Source organism: Equus quagga, chromosome 1, assembly GCF_021613505.1.
Source record: "Equus quagga isolate Etosha38 chromosome 1, UCLA_HA_Equagga_1.0, whole genome shotgun sequence".
Classification (NCBI taxonomy): Eukaryota; Metazoa; Chordata; class Mammalia; order Perissodactyla; family Equidae; genus Equus; species Equus quagga.
The window spans coordinates 88,485,004-88,504,723 of NC_060267.1; the positions used below are offsets into that span (position 1 = coordinate 88,485,004).

The 19,720-nt window shown below is 41.5% G+C and overlaps 1 protein-coding gene across 1 annotated transcript in view; it reads left to right on the forward strand.

The window, feature by feature from the left end:
* GARNL3 (GTPase activating Rap/RanGAP domain like 3) overlaps positions 1-19,720 on the forward strand; it is a 148,048-nt gene that overhangs the window by 36,065 nt on the left and 92,263 nt on the right. The window lies entirely within an intron of this gene.

The window sequence follows — 19,720 nt, forward strand, 5'->3', positions numbered from 1 at the left end:
ATATATTTACTGTTAGACCATGTGAGTGCAGTATAAGGACTAGATAGGAATAAATGACTATTGAAATGCTATAATAATTTGATCATCTTTATTTGTTTTTATTGTTACATACTTTTGATCTGTGTCTTTCAGTTTGTTAAAAATATGTTGTGGCTTAATATTTTTTTCTGTTAATGGTATATGTAATTAAATAAAATGATTTATGAATTAACAAAGGTAGCATTTGGTTTTTATATTATCTTGTTCCTAAAAGTTTATAAATCTAGTTTTTGAGGTTGAAATATTATTGAAATACCTATGCTGATTTTCTGTACCTTTGCTCTCTGGGAATGTGAAAGGAGTTAGAATATTTATGAGATCTTTTTTTTCCTGTTAGAAGTATATTTGTTGGACTAGATAAATGACTGTAATAGACGATAGATATCTGGAATGAAAATATCCACATTTTCCTTAATGAGAGACTCTGGGGTTTGTGTTACGATTTTTAAAAATAGTATGCTTTCATTTTAAAAGAGGCATAATGAAGGCGTATAATAGCCTCAATTTTTTAAAAGACAGAATTGTGATTTTTTTCCCCTCCAATTGCATGGAAATTTGAACAAATTTTCAGGAAAATGTGCTCATAAAATTCTCTTGATTATTGTTTAACACTATTAAAGACATTAAATTTATTTCTATCTATTTACAAAAAATGAGTTGATTGGATCCATTTGTATAGTACCCAATTATCTCCCATGAATATAAGCTGCATTCTTCTGGGGTTTAAGCAGTAGAAAAATTTCTACCAGAGTTGTATATCAGCAGCACTCTACTTGAATTTAAGCATATATTACAGGCTTGACCGTGTACCTGGCCCAGGGCTGAATAATCTTGAAAATATGAAATAAGTAGAAGATTTGGTCCTTGTTCTTAAGGAGCTTACCATCCTCCGGCTGGACAGATAAGATACATAAAATGTTTAAAGAATGAATTTAGTCACCTAAAAGACACATTGACTGACTCAATCAGTGTCTGTTCAGTGTCAGTCACTGGTGACACCATGCCCACTGAGACCACCGCCTCTCCTGAAGGAGCATGTGCGTGACTATGGTTCAGGTGGGAACTGGTAAATATCATGAGAGGTATACAGATAGGGCACGGTGGGGGTTGAGAGAAGGGAGGGAGAGACCCATTCTAGCCAGGGATCTTGGGGAAGCAGCCTGGAAGGCCTTGTGGAGGCCGTAGGATGTGGGTTGGAGACAAAGAAGATAGCCAGTAGATATTTGCAAACAGTATGATTCTTGGCAGTGATGCATCCGAGGGGCAGTGAGCAAATGGTCCTGCCAAACAGAGAGTGTAAAGCAGCAGAGCTTAGTGGTTACAAAACAAGGAGATTTTGGAATCAGGCAGGCCTGGGTTCACATACCACTCCATCGCTTATTACCTCCATGAACTTCTCTGAACCTCAGTACTGTTTCAGAGCTTGTGCTCTGAGGTCATTCTTGTTTCATCATGTATTAGTTGTATGATCTTGGACTTCTTTTGGCCTCAGTTTTCTCATCCATGAAGTGGGGATATTAATATTATCTACCTTATAGGGTTGTTAGGAGGATTAAATGAGATGGTTCACAAAGCATGGTCCATGTTAACTAGCTGTAGTAGTAAAGATGAAATTTGGTAGCAAAAGTAGAACCTTGACTCTCGGGTGAAGACTTCGAACCTGATCTGACCAAAATTTACCATTTTGAAGGAAGTAGCAGATCTAGTAAGTAGTATGGGGCTTTTATAAACAGTGAGAGCGATGTTTGGGGGAGACAATATAGGTATGAAAGGTGAACTCTTTATAGACGTGTGCAAATCACAGAATGTCAGACAGGGAAGGTATGAGAGCAGTGGTTTCGCACTTGAGCAAGCATCAGAATCACTTGGAGAGTTTGTTAAAACAGATCGCTGGGCCCCGCCCCCAGAGTTTCAAATTCAGTAGGTCTAAGGTTAACCCAGAATGTGCCTTTCTAACAAGTTCCCAGATCACGTTGCTGCTGCTGCTCCCAGGACCACTTGAAGAAACGCTGCCTTAGAGAATCCCGGGCCGTCATCAGTTATCCCGGCTGCTGAGGCGGCTCAGTGAGCAAAAGTCTTTCCACCTGTTTGTTCAAATTTTCACTCTGGACCTGTGATTTTGTGTGTGTGTGTGTTTCTAATTGACTCTTTAAAATATCATAAAGTAAAATTTAAATATGTTTTAAAATTCCATGTAGAATTTCCCTGCCTTGCAACAACTGTTTTTAATCTCCTTTTGGTACCTTCCATTTTTATAGATACAAACCTCATTTCTACATGGTTGTAGTCAAATTTTATATATAATTTTGCATTCCTCTTTTTTTTGTTTAACTGTGTTTTGTAAATGTCTTCTTCTTCTTATATGGTCTTCAAGTTACCATTTTAAATGGTGCGTGGTAACCCAACATCGTGATAAACAGTTACCTGTGTAACACGTTCCCTCCTTTTGTGAAATTACGTTGTTTCTAGTTTTCCCATGTTAGAAATGACATGCGCTGGTGGTTGGAATGGTTGAGAAAAATGAAACAAGCAAAGTTCGATCTTTGCTATTTAAGGATCTCTTGAATTCTGACTCCCGTGTTTTAAGGAAGGACACGTTTTCTCTCACTTATGAACAACAGGATATTATTAAATTAAAAACCATTTTATGTGTTGTGTGTTTCTGAGAAAGTCACTTACCTTTCTTACACCTGGTTTGAAGAATATCGTTGGGAGCCCAATAAATCTTGGGCGTCCTGGGCCTCCAGCTTTGTAGACGGGTAGCCAGGATTCTGTAAAATTGAAGTTTTAGCATAAACTTCCCCTGACCTTGAAGAGGTCAGGTGGAAGTCCTTGGGAGAACTAAGGTTGGCCGTTCAGATCAGTAATGAGGGCCGATTCAGGGGCTTAGTTCCCTAGTAAATCGGGCATAAACCTGGTGAGTGAGAACGTGGAAGCTCAGACCTGTGCAGCCTCGTGGGAGAATTTCTAAGCCCTCGTTCGCTAGCTGTGTGTGGAAGGCCTCCCACCATGTGTCCAGCACTGTGCTGGGCACTGACGGGGGAGGACAGAAACCCTGCTCTCATGGAGCTGGAGTCCAGCTTTAGAAACCAACTGCCCAAACTTTTAGTCTCCAGGCTGCTTTGTAACTGGATCCCAGCTGTGTTCCCTGCCTTAATCAGGGATCGTTTCATTGCCCGGAACAGAGATCTGCTCAGTCCAGCTCAAGCATGAATTGATTCACTGAAAGGACGTGGGTGAGTCTCACAGAAATGAAGTGCAGGAAGCACAGGTGGGCCTCATGTGACTGGCAGCCATCAGGCAGCTATTTTCTCCGTTTCTCTCTGGTCCCTATGATTTCTCAGCACGTCTGTACCATTCTCCTCTCTGCAGACCAGCTTCCCCTGATTGCACAGTTGCCTCTCTCCAGGTCCGTTTTTCCCAGCAGTGGTGGGTTTTATTTTTTTGTATTTTTTTTCCTTTTTCTCCCCAAAGCCCCCCAGTACATAGCTGTATATTCTTTGTTGTGGGTCCTTCCAGTTGTGGCATGTGGGACGCTGCCTCGGCGTGGCTTGACGAGCAGTGCCATGTCCGCGCCCAGGATCCGAACCAACGAAACACTGGGCTGCCTGCAGCGGAACGCGCGAACTTAACCACTCGGCCACGGGGCTAGCCCCAGTGGTGGTTTTTTAATACTTTTTTTTATGGTGGTAAAATATACACAACATAATATTTACCATTTTGAAGTGTACAATTCAGGGGCATTAAGTACATTCACAGTGTTGTGCAACCATCACCATTATCCACTTGCAGGACATCGTTCATCATCCCAAACAGAAACTGTACCCATTAAACAATAACTCCACATTCCCCACCACTCCCAGCCCCTGGGAACCTCTATTCTGTTTCCTGTCCCTAAGAATTTGCCTATTCTAGGGATCTCATATAAGTGGAATTATACAATATTTGCCCTTTTGTGTCTGGTTTGTTTCACTTAGCATAATATTTTCAAGTTCATCCATGTTATAGTATGTATCAGAATTTCATTACTTTTTATGGCTGAATAATATTCCATCGTGTGTATACACCACATTTTTTTTATCTGTTCAACTGTCAATGTATGCTTGGGTTGTTTCCACTTTTTAGCCATTGTGAGTAATGTTGCTCTGAACATTGGTATCCATGTATGTGTTCAAGTCCCTGCTTTCAATTCTTTGGGGTATATTCACTAGGAATGGAATGACTGGATCATATGGTAATTCTATTTTTAACTTTTAAGGAACTCCCAAACTTGTTGCCACAGTGGCTGCACACTTTACATTTCCACCAGCAAAGCACAAGGGTTCCAATTTTTTCAAATTCTCACCAACACTTGTTATTTTCCTTATATTTTCATTTATTTATTTATTGAGGAAGATTAGCCCTGAGCTAACACCTGCCGCCAATCCTCCTCTTTTTGCTGAGGAAGACTGGCCCTGAGCTAACATCCATGCCCGTCTTCCTCTACTTTATATGTGGGACGCCTACCTCAGCATGGCTTGCCAAGTGGTGCCATGTCCACACCCAGGATCCGAACCGGCGAACCCCTGGCTGCCGAAGCTGAAGGAGCGAACTTAACCACTGCACCACCCAGCCGGCCCTCTCCTTTTATTTTGTTATAGCCATCCTAATGTTTGTGAAGTGGTGCCTTGTTGTTTTGATATGCCTTTCACTAATAATTGATGATGCTGAACATCTTTTCATGTGCTTATTGGCCATTTGTATATCTTCTTTGGAGAAATGGTATTCAGGTCCTTTGTCCCTTTTTTAATCAGGTTGTCTTTTTTGTTGTTACTGAGTTGTAGGAATTAGTAATATAGTCTGGATATTAATCCCTTATCAGATATGTGATTTGGAAATATTTTCTCCTATTATGTGAGTTATTTTACTCTGTTGACAATGTCGTTGGATGCACAAAAGTTGTTAATCTTCATAAAGTCCAATTTATTTATTTTTTCTTTTGCTGCCTGTACTTTTGGTGTTATATCCAAGAAATAATTGCCAAACCCAGTATCATGAAGATTTCCTGCTGTGTTTTCTTCTAAGAGTTTTATAGTTGTAGATTTTACGTTTGTGTCTTTGACCCATTTTGAATTAATTTTTGTATATGATATAGGTAGGGGTTCAACTTCATTGTTTTGTGTGTGGATATCCAGCTTTCCCGGCACCATATGTTGAAAAGACTGTCCCTTCCCCCATTGAATGGTCTTGGGACCCTTGTTGAGAATCAATTGACCATATATGCAAGGGTTAATTTCTGGGCTTTCTCTTCCATATCATTAGTCTGTATTTCTGTCCTTATGGCAGAGTGATGTTTTAAAATGTTGACAACACAGTGTCTTTTCTTGCTTAAAACCTTTCATGGTGGCCCATCGCACTCCAAGTCCAGACCCTTTACAGAGCCTCACGAGAACCTGCATGATCCCTGTTCTGCCTTCCTCTTCCACCTTCTCTCATGCCACTCACGCACCATGCTTCAGACATCTGGCCTTACTTTGGTCTCTGGAACACACTGAGTTCTTTTCTGTCCCGGGGCCTTTGCACTTACTATTCCTTCTCCCTGGAATAGGCTTCCCCAGCACTTCTCATGGCTGGTCTCAGCTGAAATGCCGCCTTCTCAGAGAAGCCTCCCCTGACCCCATTCTAAAGTAGTCCCCCTCTCTGTGCTGTTCTCTAACTCAGCATCCTGTTCATTTTCTTCATAGCGTTTATCACAATCTGTATTTATTTCACTTATTTCTTACGACTCGCTCATCCACTCAGGGGGAGGATGGGAACCACGTCTGTCTTGTTTATTGCTGTATTTCTAGGCCCTGTCACATACTGAGTTCTCATTAAATGATTTTTATTACTGAATTGATTTCCAGCCCCCCAATCCCCCTGGTCTTACAGCTCCATTGCCCATCACAGTCTGTTCATTCTTGAGCCCTAATGTCAATTTACAAACAGAACGTTATAGATTTGTTCCTCTGGTTCAGACGTCTATCCCTGGTTCTACAGTTGTGTTCAGGGTGGCAGGGTGATGTGTAAATCTGGCCTCCTAGACCCGTCGCCTCAGCAGAGTTTGTGGACAGGGCAGATTATCTGTGAGCACGATGTAGACAAAGGCCAGTTTGAAAGAGCATGAGCTGGGCGGGAACCCCCCCAGATGTGTCTCTAACATTCCCTCATGTAGTCGATGATTTAAAAGCTCAAACTAAAGGCACCTGGTGGGAATTTTTTCCTCTGCCCGTGGACCATCATTCCTGGCACTTTTTTTGCTTCCATATAGATCATGGCTCTTCATTTACCACTGTATCCTCAGTACCAAGCGCACTGCTTAGCATTCGTCACTTAGTAAACATTGACTGAATGAATGAATGGTTCCATTTGGTTGAAATTAGAGAGTAGCCTAACCTATCAAAAATAAGGAAAGGAAAAACAAGCCTCTTTGACCCCCCCGTCCCTGCCATAGAGTGGGACTCATTAGCTTGCACTGCATTCCATCTAAAATACATGCCATTTTTCTTCTTGATGAATTCAAAGTCTGGGCTCTCATGGCAGCATTCAAATCAAGGCAAGCTATTACACCATTGACCATTCTTCATCACTTTATATCAAAAGCTGTCAGGAAAAGCATGAGATTGTTTGTAGCTTTTATCGATCTTTTCTTGGCCTTTGACTCAATGGATAGGAAACTGATGTGTTATGAAGGATAAATGGTATGGGCACAATATAGACCTCTCCCCTGCCCAGCCCGGCTGCTGGTTCTCATATAACCCCACATCTCGAGACTTCTGGGGAAGTCACAATCTGCAGGTAATTTCAAGTCAGGATAAAACAGCATAGAGTACTGGCCCTTCCTTTTTAAACTTGTGCCTTAGTGACCTGAGCCTGCATTTGGGTGAGCTGGATGTTCCCCTGCTGTGTAGGAAAGAAACATATAAAAGCTTCTCTTGGAGGATCGCATGGTTTTGTTGCTAGGAACTCATGGTAGCTTCAAAGGATGTCTGGCTGTACTACCTAATTACTATCAAAAGAACAGTTTATGATCAACTTGCTTGGCATCTGCAGATTTTAGCATTTGAGGTTTTGACTGTTTGAGGACTCTTGAAGTCTGATGCGGAGTAATTTGCATTTTTGCTCAGGCACGAATTTGAATTATGCCTGTGGGACTGCTGTGCAGAAAGACGAGTCTGGGTTAATGACTGACTTAGCTGCCTGTCCAGCATCCCGAACACAGCGCTGTTTTGCTCTCTCTTCAGGGTTGAGTAAGCTTTTTGTTTTCAGAGGCATCTTCTGGGAGAAAGGATAGTCTAAGTAGTATGACCGAATTTAGAGATTACTGAAGGTACCAGTATATTTCCCTCAGGAACATCAAAACGTCAAGACTTCGGCATTCTACAACGAAAGCCATAATTTTGGCAGATGTTCTCTAATATTTAACTGCCTTGTATCTAAGTCTTTTATAGCAGGTTGACTCACGTGGGTTCCTCAAAGCACAACATTTATCTTGAAGCCTTTGCCAGTAAGTTAACGTGGTTTAAAACCATGAGTGCGCTTTTTGATATTTTTGACGCCTTTGTGGGTGATTGATGATGCTGACTTTGAACCTAGTCCAGGATACAATTTTTGCAACCATTTTTGGTGATGTAGAACTTCAAGATCTTAATCATATAATTATTTATGCACTAGAATGGGACCAGAAATCTTTTCTTATGGTTATTATTTTGTTATTATTACTATGAGTTTTAACATTTATTGAATGCTTACTAGGTACTGATCACTGAGCTAAATACTTTCGGTGCATTTACGTCTTTAATGCCCACAAACAACCGTGGGCAGTGGATGTTATTTGCTCGTGCCACACACTGTGGGTGCTCAGAAGACATCGATACTGAATGGATTCCCCTTTAACTGATGATCTCAGAGAGGTCCCACAGCTGGTGAGCGTAGAGGTGACATTTAGACCCACGTCTGTCTCACTCCGGGAGCCCCTGCGCTTGGTCTCTTAGTCCACGAGCCCAGACTCTCATAGCCCTGCTGCTTGTAGACTGTTTTCTGAAGAAATTAGGCTGATGGTTGGAGCAGACGCCTGCCCTGTTAATCACCAGCACGGAGTAGCTCTGCTTTAGGTTTTAGCTCAAACATAGAATTTCAAACTCTCTTCTGTGCAGTCTTGAGAAAAACTTGGTTGTAAGAAGAATGTTCATAAAGAATTATCCAAAGAGATGTCCATGCCGTAAATGGTTTAAATTTAATTGCTGGACCGAACCCAACCGTAAGATGGCTAGAAACACTTGGCCTGCCTCTCTTGGCCCCTCTTAAACTTGCTCCCCTTGAGCTGGGCCTTGGCATTGTGCCTTTAACTTGCACTGATGGACGGAGTGGAAGAGAGCCATATGGATCTGGATAGTGTGTCTCTTGCAAGATGCTCTTGAGGATTTTTCTCAGTCTGTCACAAAGTGTCTCCTTTAAGAGGACCTATGGGAAAGGTTTTTCTCAGGACAAAAAGTTCTCTGCTTCTCCTGAGAAGCTGCTTTGTCATTAACCTTATAGGCAGTGGGAATCCTGTAAATGACTGGGTATTTTCCTCTTTCCCTTGGCCTCTGGGAAGCTCAGAAGCCTATTTATGGCTTGCCTCTCCCAGCCTTAAAGGACTTTATAACATACAGCCTATTCTTATTCTCTGCTCTCAGTTATTTACCCACACCTAATTTTCCCTTGTTCTGAGTTTGCTCTACATCTAATTTTATCCTTTAAGCAAGATGTGTTTCAGTAAGCTGCTTTAAATATTTTTTGAAAAAATAACATAGAGCTTAAACAAAAAAAGTATTTCTGTATCCAGCCCTTAACAGCGGGTCCTCCGTCCCCTGTGGTGGTCGTCTTGTTTATAGAATGGTTTGAACCTTGTCTTTTCCCCACCCTACTTTTTGATATAATGTGATTTTATGACCTGTTTTCTTAGGATCAACAGCACTTGGGGAGAATTAGCGCCGCCTGACCATCCATTTGGTGCCCATCATGAACCCTGAGCTCTGTGTTAATGGTTTGGATGGTTGGCAAAATTGTACCAAATCCACCAGCTAAACACACACTGTGATAAGAATACCAGACAAATCCTCCAAATTTTCCCAGGGAAAATCAACCCTGGGAACAGCCGCCTCAATGATATTTGGCACCAGCGTGCTTTCTAATTTCAAAACCAGAACTGTAGGCGCTCCACTCCTGGCCTTGTGGGCATCCTGGGTGGTTCATCCTCTTCCCAGGGCCGCACAATCTCCCATTCCTGGGCTGCCACTGTGTCCTCCTCGGGATGGTCCCCTCTGCAGCTGCAGCCACCTCAGCTCAGGTCACAATCTCTGGCTCCTACACCTTCTGCTGGCGTCCTGGGGTCTCTGTTTAGTGACTCCAGTGTCTTCAACGGGTGGGAAGGTGGTACCCTGGGGTAGCATAGAACTACTCTCAAATTTTGACCAATGTGTAATAGCTTTTTAAATATATTTAACCAGAGATGCAGACTGTTAACATATTGTTTGCTTGGTTAATTCTTCAGGAAATCGAGGTTTTTTGCCTTGATTGTGGTCTCTTGTATATTCAGGAGGCCAAATTCTGTGTGTCTCAAACCCACAGTCTTCATTGGTGCCTGCTTGATAATACCCTTTGCCTCTCACATCTTACTTGTATGAGGTGGTCTCTGCCCACCCCAGCTTCTGTCGTGTGCCCACCTCAACTCTGGGTAAGATCAGGCCCCACAGCCTGGGTCATCAGTTGTAGCAAAAATAATTTTTAAACTTGATCAAAATATATAGTCTTATATACTTTTGTATACTGCTGTGATGAATAAGAAATATAGTCAGTTTTCTGGAAGTTGCTTTTTAAGAACCTGTGTTTCCTTCTGAATTTATGCAGGTCTACCATCAGAGCAGTAGTATCTGACAGCCGCGAACACACACACGCACACACGCACACACACACACACACACACACACACACGAATTTGGAAACCACTCTTTTACTTCTTTCACTGCTATTAAATTGAAAAGGAATTTTATCTTTTTGCCAACCTTTCACCATGTGGGCTCTGAACATTCGGAGCTCTTTTTATGCTCCCAGAATAAAGTCTAACTCCCCTGGCAGGCAACTTGGGATGAATTTCTCTGGGGCTGTAGGACCAAGAGTGTTTGAGGCTTTGTTCAGGTCTCTGTCGGCACCCCTAAGCTGAGATCTGAGATCCCTGTCTTCCAGCTTTCTCCTGTCTCAGGTCGGCCCCGTTTCCCTAGGGCACACATCCGTCCCATGGAGTGGAGCAGCCTCTCACCCTCTGTGTAAGAGAGAGGGCGACATCTGTGGATTTGAAAACTTCCTTCCCATTTTTTCCCCACTAGTTGAATTGAGGGAACCCCATGCCCCCAAATCCAGTGTAGCCTGCCCTGCCTGACTTCCACAAAGGGCTCCCGGTCTCACGCTCCCACTGTTACTGTTGAGCCACAGCTAATATTCTTATTTTTATATTGAACTATTCTATCCATTTAATTAAAGTTGTTACTTTGGGTTCCTTTATGTGTAAGAAAAGGATTGTATGCTTTCTGGCCTCAGCTTTTCAATCGGTCTAAGCAGTTATCACTGTGTCACAGTCTTTTAAAATATAATCTCAAACCGCGTTTGCTTAATAGATGTGAAGACTTTTTAATTACTCAGGGAGTGCATTTCAGCCGCTCTGAATTCTCATTTTGATCCCTGAGATGGTTCCACAATTTCCCTTCTGAATTCCACCTTTGGATGCTTCCCCTTCTCGTTCTTCACTGAGCCTGTTCTTGCCAAGGTCACCAAAGATCTCCTTCCTGCCGAATCCTTTTGACGCTTCTGATCTTTATCTTACGGGACCAGGCTGCACACGAGCCCTGGGAACACTTTCTCCAGCCCTGGCCTCTGGGCCTCCACTCGCGTATTTTCCTCCTGCCTCCCTGCTTCACCCTCTCGGCTGCTTTACGGATTCCTTCTCTTCAGCCTGGCCCTTAGATTTTCATGCTCCTCGGGCTTCTGTCTCAGGTGCTCTTCTCACTCTACGTGCTTGTTCTTGGTGCTCTTTCCTAGCCGCATGGCTTCAGTTACTGCCTTTAGACTGGGGACTCGAAGATCCATATCTTCAGCCCAGGTCTCTGTCCACAGCATGTAGAACCATCTGCCCAAACGCCCACTGGACATCTCCGTGGGAGGGCCTGTCGGCAACAGAACCTAAACATGCTCCAAACCGAACTCGCTGTCATCCCTCTTCCCCCACCCCAAGCCACTGGGTGAGTGGCGCTACCTTACTTTCCGTTGTCATTCCGGAAACCAGGAAATCACTGATAGCCCATATCCAATCTCTTACCAAATCCTGTTGGCTATATGTTCTATGCAGATTTCGTGGCTAAGTTGCCCTTTATTCACATGGATGTGCACATATAGTGCCAGATGGCCTTTTGAGTAATAGACAGAGAGGTATATACATATATGTATATGTATGCAGGGAAATATGTATATATGCATATGTACTATTTAAATTTCACAGCTACCTAATAAGGTATAGATACTGTTATTACCCCCATTTTACAGATGAGGTAACTAAAGTTCAAAGAGGTTAATTAACTTGTCCAAGGTCACACAACTAGTGAGTTAGAGAGCTTGTCCACAGTGAGTCACGTTTACTAAAAAGTTCCGTGATCTTGCCGTTGTCATAGGTGGCTCCAGTGCCCCTCAAACCTTATTGTGCCTAAAAATCACTCGAGGGGTTTGTTTACAATTCAAGCTCTGGTTTGGTATGTTTGGAGTGGACTGAATAGTATGCATTTTTTCCCCAAGCTTCCATTATGAAAGTGACTTTTAATTCCTCATGTGTCTCTCCTCTGATCTCTTGAGGAGACAGGAATCGGAAAAGAACAGGAATGTTTACGTCTATGTACTGCCTTTTCTGTCTGACATTGGTGTCATTTCCTCTTCTTTGAGCTTCTGGCACTTTCTCTTGCTCTCCCTGACTTCTCAAAGATTCCATTCAACAAGTTTTGAAAAGATTACATCCAGTTTGTCAGCTGTGGTTAACCTGAGGCTGGGGTCTTTGATATCCTTAATGCTGTAAAGGAATGTTCCGCTGTGTCGGCAGCATCTTTATGCTTTCAAACAAACAAATAAACAAGTAACAACGACAGCAAAACAACAACAAAAGGCCTCAACCTCTCTCTTTTGCTTATGGAATAAAGCAGGTCCTCTTTAGCTTGACATTTAAGGCTTTTCCATAGTCTCGCTCCAATCTATCTTTGGAAACTTCGCTCACGTGGCCCACGATCCAGCCAAATAGGCCTTTATCCAGACCTCTGGGGCCTCTCTATGCCCCTCCGTCCTTCTAGAATGCCTCCTTGAAATATGCCTCTGCCATGTCTGTTTTCCATGCATCTTCACCTGATTCCCCCAGGGGAAAATCATCTTTCACTCTTCAGAACTGTACAATTCTTTGCATTTCTCTATGGCACCTGTCGTATTTTACAGTCTAATTATTTGTGGGCATTTCTTACCTTTTCTAGTAGGCACAGCTCATGGTTCTCTTTTTATTGTCCCCGCAATGGCACTTAGCTCACTGCCAGATCTCCGTGTATTAGCTAGAAGATCAATTTTGCTAAAACTCCAGTGTCTGATAAATTCTTTTTTCTCTTCTTAAATTCTTTATATTTCTTCCCAGTCTTTGTGTGTATGCACGTGTGTGCCAATATACTTTTAAGTATACTTTTCTGATTATAAAAGGAATACATGCTCATTATAGAAAATTTAAAATAGACTGAAAAGCACAGGAAAATTAATTTCATCTGTAATCCTACCACTTAAGAACAATCACTATTAAGATTTAGTGTATGTCCCTTTAGTAACTAAAGTTCTATGCAGAATGGGTTTATGTATTTTATTGTGCTTCATTACTTAAAAACAAAATATAGTCTTTTTGAAGGCACAGGTACTCTTCCACCAACTTTATTTCCTCCCATCCAAATCTCTTATTTCTTCTTTATGTCTAATTGCATTGGCCAGGCATTGGCTGTGATTCCAGAGCAATAGTAAATATCATGGTTGCAGGCATGCTTGTCCTGGAGTTCCAGGTAAGTTTTTTAGGCGGTACATGAGGGCTATCTTTTCTCAATCATTACATATCTGAGAATGTCTCGAGTTATGCCTTCCACAGGAGCAACTAGGCTGGTTTTACAATTTCTGAGTCCTCACCTTTTTCTCTTAAAACTTCACAAATTTTGATCTGTTGTTGTATTAATTTCCTAGGCCTGTCGTAACAAATCACCACAAACTGAGTGGCTTCAAACAACAGAGATTTATTCTCTCATAGTTCTGGAGGCGAGAAGTCCAAAATCAAGACGTTGGCCAGGCCATGCTCCCTCTCTGAAGGCTCTGGAAAAAACAAGAAAACGAGTCTTGCCTCTTCCAGCCTCTGGAGTTGCCAGCAGCCCCTGACGCCCTTTGGTTTGTGGCTGCCTCCCTCCAGTCTCCGCTTCTGCGTGGTGTGGCCTCCTGCCCGGGTCTGTGTACCTGCACCTCCCTCTTTGCTCTTAGAAAAACACTTGGCCATGGGACTTAGGTCCCACCCTAATCCAGTGTGACCTTATCTTAACTCAATTAATTAATTATAGCTACAAAGACCCTCTTTGCAAATAAAGGCACATTCTGAGGTTCCACATGGACGTAAATTTGGGGGAAACACTGTTCAACCCAGGACAGCTGTCTTCTGCTCTTTAGTGTTCTGAAGGGAAGTCCAAGGCAGTTTATTTTCTTTCTTGATACCTTTTCCTGCCTGGATTTTTCTCAGATCTTCTTTTATTTAAAAAATGTTTCCTATAATTTCTCTGCGTATTTTTCTTTTTGTTAATTTTGTCTAAAACATTGCCTCTCTGTGATTCATAGACCCAGGTCTTATGTCAGGGATGACTGTCTTCTTCTGCTGTATCTTTGATTACTGCTCATTATTTCCCCCTTCAAACAGTAAGGAAGATCTTTTCCTCTGTCCTCCATAATTATCTTTCTTTCTCATTATTTTCATTTTATTTTGTTCCTTTTCATTCCGGAAAAGGATCTCAAATGTTGAACATATTACTGTTTCTGCTTTCTACAATGAACATTTTGCTTTCCTCCTCCAATGGGGGTTTTAATCCTACATTTGCATTTTTTGGTCATCATCGTCTTTTTTTTTTATCGCACCCACTTCTACAAGCTTTTACCTTGTTGCAAAGATCATGTCTTATTGAGGACAACAACTGCTTTTCTAAAATTTTGTTTTGGTTTCACAGTAAAAAATGGTGTGCTTCCTTTTTTAGTGTTCAGGATCATATGCAGCATTTTTGTCATAGCTCCCATGTTGGCTTTTATTTTTTCTTTTTACAAAATCTTCAAACAAAAACAAAGAGCTATTCAGACCTTGTTTTTCAACAGACAGAATGTGTAACTGGCCCCCAGCTCTCATTGTCCTTTTAGGTACTGTGGCTGCTCTGAACTAAACAGCTGGATGGTTGGTCCTTGTGCAAAGCTCTCGGCCTTCCAGCGTCTAGTTGGTGTTTATCTTGTAAAGCCCTGCTGGAGTGAGATAGGATGTTCCCCATGCCTGGCTTTTGGCTGCTCTGAGCCAGTGGCTCCAGAGTTTATATATATGCCAGGGACCGAGGGGGCTTCAGGCAGCAGTCTGGTTAGAAGAGGAGTATTAATGTTTGCTTAAGAAAATGCCATCTGTCTAGATTAAAGAATAGGGTGGAGATTATGAAGGTTAACTCTTTCCCCACCTCCAACCACTCTTTGGTACGGCCAACTGCTTGGCATATTGACAAAACTATACTCCCCAGGATGCTCTGCGACCGGGATTCTTCCTGTCTCTCTCCCTACCTGTGGCACTTTGCTTATGAAGACTGCTGTTCTAAGATGGACCTTCTCTCCCTCCTTCCCCACTTCTTAATGTTTTCTTGGAGTTAAAAAGAGATGCTAGTATGACGGGGTTACCTAAAAATGCAGTACCCATGCAATAAAAAGATGACTCTCAGTGTTTTATTGTTACTCTTCATATAGATCATATGTCTCTTAGCCAAAATAAGATGGTGGAGAGAAGTATAATGTACCTTCCAACCTTGTGTGATGACCCCAAATTTGCTGTTTCAGGCAATGAAGTCAGTGACCAAATGTGTTTCTCAGTTCTTCTCCATTGGCCATACAGTAAGTAGAAAATATCCTAATGTTTTGGCCATTGGATGGACAATCAGTCTTTCTTGAGACTCATGAATTGTCATCTTTTGTGCTGAATCTTTGCAGGTATTCTACTGGGAAGTTGAGTCTCAGGGACTGCTAGTCAGATGGTATTTAGTGAGGAAACCCAGACAGATATATTTTGAGACGGAGGGCTAGATAACAGTACCCATCATCACATTTCTCAGTAAAATAGGTGGAAAGGTCATCTCTTAGAAGAAAGGATGTTTCTGGAGTGGTGACTTGGTGACTGACAAGTCAGGGACAAGGGGGAGATGTAATGGGAAGTGAAAAAGGAATGGATCAAAGGCTTGTGGAGTGGTAGTGAAGATCTAGCCATGGTCAAGTAGCATGAGCTTGCAGTAGGCTTGGTCACATGGAAACTTTTGTTTCTTCGAGCACAGAAGAGGAAGAGTGAGAGTTCACTCGGTCAGGGGTGATTGAGAGCTGGGACTTGACTTGGTGGGCATGAAGAGAAGTCAGCGGTGTACAAGATCTGTGTGTTGATAAGTGCAGCATTGACATGATTAACTACAGATCCCCATCTAGAATGTGTACCAAAAAGAGCCAGTGTGGGTTATAAGCTAGGTACTGTGATGACAGAGCTATGCCAGTGCGGGTAAGAGCATATTTGGGCCTTAGTAGTGGATGGCAAAGCCGTAAAGTCAAGTGAGGTTATTAGATTTGAGAAAGCAGAAAGACATGAGCTCAAGACATCAGATAAATCATTATGATGAATGTTTAGTTTGCTCAGGATGGTGGCCAGGAATGATGATGATAAGAAGACTGAGCCAGGATCTGAGGGCTTGGTGGTTCTCCTTCAGCCAACATTTATTCTCTTGGCTGGAGAATCTTCTAACCAACCTAGGTGTTCTGACATGCGCCCTGGTGCTCAGCACTCCAGCTGCCCAACCCCGAAATCTTTTCCCTGTCCCTTGGCACAGGCACAATAGGATTGAGGTAAACAGTAGGAGGAAGAGAACATCTCCTCCGGACCCTCCACCCCACCCCCTTGCCTCGCCCTGCAGATGGTAGAAGGGACCTGAGAGTGACCAGGAGATGGGGCCCAGGAGCAGTCTCACCAGTCAGGGGATGGCTCATTCTACCCATATTTAAGCCTTATCTCCCACCCCCCTCATTTTGATGGAAACATTTAAACTTTCTTTAATCCCTTCTGAGCAGTATTTTCTAAGCCAGTCGCATGTGTGTGTCTGTAATTTGCATATATACATCAAATGGGTCTTCTTGACCAGTATTTGCAGTTTTAAAAAATCTGCTTATGTTGGAAATCATTTCTCAAAGGTCCTGTACGTCTTCCAGAATAAATTGCATCATAACAATGAAACCTCCAGCTCCCCCAGGCAGAGTGGGTCTCTCCAGCCTCTGACCTCCCCCAGCACCCCATCCTTGCTTCTGTAGTCGTGTCATTTAACCGGGTTGCGTTGTGATTTGTCTGTTTATATATGTGTGTCTCTCTCTCCCACCAGGCTCTGTGCTCCTCCAGGGCAGAGATGATGCTGCGTTCGTCTTTATAAGTCCAGCAGTTAGTACAGGCCCTGAAAAATAGGTTCTCAGTGCTTGCTAGATAGACAAATGTTTAAATAGAGCTTCCGAGAATTTAAATGCAGTATTAAAATGGTTTGATCATCATCATAATCAGAGCATTTTATATTAATCATCTTATTATTATTATTATTATTATTATATTATTCTAATGTGTATTTATTGAGCACTTCCTATGTCCAGGCACTATTCTGGGCTCATTACATGTTTTATATTATTGAATCTTCTTCACAAGCCTAGAAGTGGCTATAGTCATCGCCCCCATTTAGAGATAAGGAAACAAAAATTTGGAGAGGAAAAATTAGGTGATTTGCCCAAGGTCACACAGCTAAGAAGTGTGGAACTGAGATTGGAACCTGATCAGACGAATACCAAAACCCACACTCGTAACCACTCATTTTAAAGCGAGGAGAATGGGGGCGGGGTGGGGGGAGGGCTGTAAATCTGAAATATTATTTTTACTACATAGATTTTTTGAGGCTTTTTTTTTCTGGATTAAAATATGGTTCCTGTGATTTATATACCTGAATGCCAAGTATATGTTGCATGGTAAAAACAGAGATCACAGGGAATCCTAGCACTGATTTAGAATGGCAACAGACACCAGCCCAAAGAAACAAAGCAATTAAGTACAAAGAAAAAGAGCCCTTTGTTTTGAAAAATTATGTAATTGTATTAATTTAGGAAATATTCTCATTTAATTGCCTGTAATATTAAACTAGTAATACTTTTATTTACAGTAACTAATGAATAACATTTTATGCTTCCTGGGTTTTATTTTTTCTTTTAAATTAATTTGTTAAATCATCCAAATGGATATTATTGCTTGGTTATTACTTTTTTTCAGAAATAAAGCATCTAATACATTGAACACTGTTTAGTGTTCAATGAATGAGTTACAGTTTGGCTGAGATTGGACCAAAGCCTCTACTCGGGATGTTAAATTCCATGAATTTCCACCATTTTCGTGTATTTAACTACCCGAAGGAGTTTCAGCCTGAGAAACTGGTTTGATCTTGGTCACCAGAGTTGCATCAATGTCCTGTGACATTGTGACAGTGTGACAGTCCAGCATGTCACAGTCCTGTCCAATAGGACTTGCTTTGATTATGGAAATTTGTGCTCTGCACTGTCCAGTATAGTGGCCACGTGTAGCTATTAAGCACTTGAAATGTGATTAGTGTAACCTAGGAACTGAATGTTTTTTATTTTAGTTTAGTTAATTTAAAATTAAATTGAAATGGGACTAGTGGCTACAGTATTGGACAGTGCAAGAACTCTAAAGGGGTCCCTCCCAGGACCTGGCAGACCCTGGCCAAAAGGTCGTTTGATTTGCCTTTTCCTTTTTGTCTCTTGGTCAGGCTTCCTCAGCACTGATCCTTTGCTGTATAACTAAATCAGAGATGTTAGACAAAATAAAGTAAAAGAAAATAAAAATCCTGTCCTCTTTTCTTAGTATTACTGATGTTAAAGATATGTTAACAACCCTTTCCCTGAACTTCTGTACCAAAACGAATACAGAAAAATTCTGCTCCTTTCTTTTTCTCTAAGGAAGCACTCGCCTCTTTTCTGAGAGTGTGCATGCGCCATCGTCTTTGGCGGGGGGGGGGGGGGGGGGCCCCCCTCCCCTCCCCGCCCCCCCCCTCCCCCCCCCACCCCCCCAAGCCAGGGCTGCCTCTCGGAGGGGCGGCGTTCTGACGACCTCTTCAGTTCCACAAAGGGTTGTTGGTATATTCAGATTTCTCTCTCTTCTTAAAATAATTTTCATTGTGTATATTTTTCTACAAAATTTCCATTTCATTAGAGTTTTTGATAATGTTTACATAGTTTCATATAGCATTCTCTCATGCTTTTTAAAATCTCTACGTAGCGGTTGTTTTTCCTTTGTTATCGCTTTGTGTATTTGTGTTTGTTCTTTGCTTTTTAAAATCAGACTTGCTGGTGATCTCTTGGATGTGTTTATTGATTCTGCTGTCTTTTTAAATCTATAATTTCTGCTCTGATCTTTGATTGATTCCTTCCCCCTGCTTTCCTTGGGTTTATTTCATTGTTCTTTTTTGTATCTTCTAGAGGTTAATCCTTACTTCATTGTTTTTATTCTTTCTTGTTTAATAATGAAAGCATTTAAGAATATGAATTTTCTTGTAAATATAGCATCTATCACAATACATATTTTAGTGAGTATTGTTCTCCTTGCTGATGTATGAATAGTGGCCAATTTTAGTTTTCCTGTTTGACCTTTTTTTTTCAGATGCGTATTTTTGAATTTCCAATTTTTTTATCCTTTTGACACTAATTTCTCATTCATTTGCATTATGCTGAAGTATGATCTGTTTCTACTTTATAGAATTTATTCATGCTTGCTTTCTATCCAATATTTGATCAGTTTTTAAAAGTTTAATAGGTGTTCTTAAAAGGTGTGTATTCTCTGCATCTTGATAAATTCAATATATGTCTATTAATCATGCTTATAAATTTTATTATATGATTCCTCTGTAAACCTTACTAGCATTTGCCTTGACCTATCAGAGAAGCATACTAAAATTTTCCATTATAACTGTAATTTTATAAACTCCTTCTATTTATAATAGTTTTTGTTTTAAATAAGTATCTATAGTTATTATAGTTTGGGAGCGAATGGATCCATTTATCTGTATATCATGACTTTTTAAAATTTGATTTTTTTCTCCTAAGTTCTTTCTGATTTTTTTTTTAATTTTATTTTTTTCCTTTTTCTCCCCAAAGCCCCCCAGTACATAGTTGTATATTCTTCGCCATGGGTCCTTCTAGTTGTGGCATGTGGGACGCTGCCTCAGCATGGTTTGATGAGCAGTGCCATGTCCGCGCCCAGGATTTGAACCAA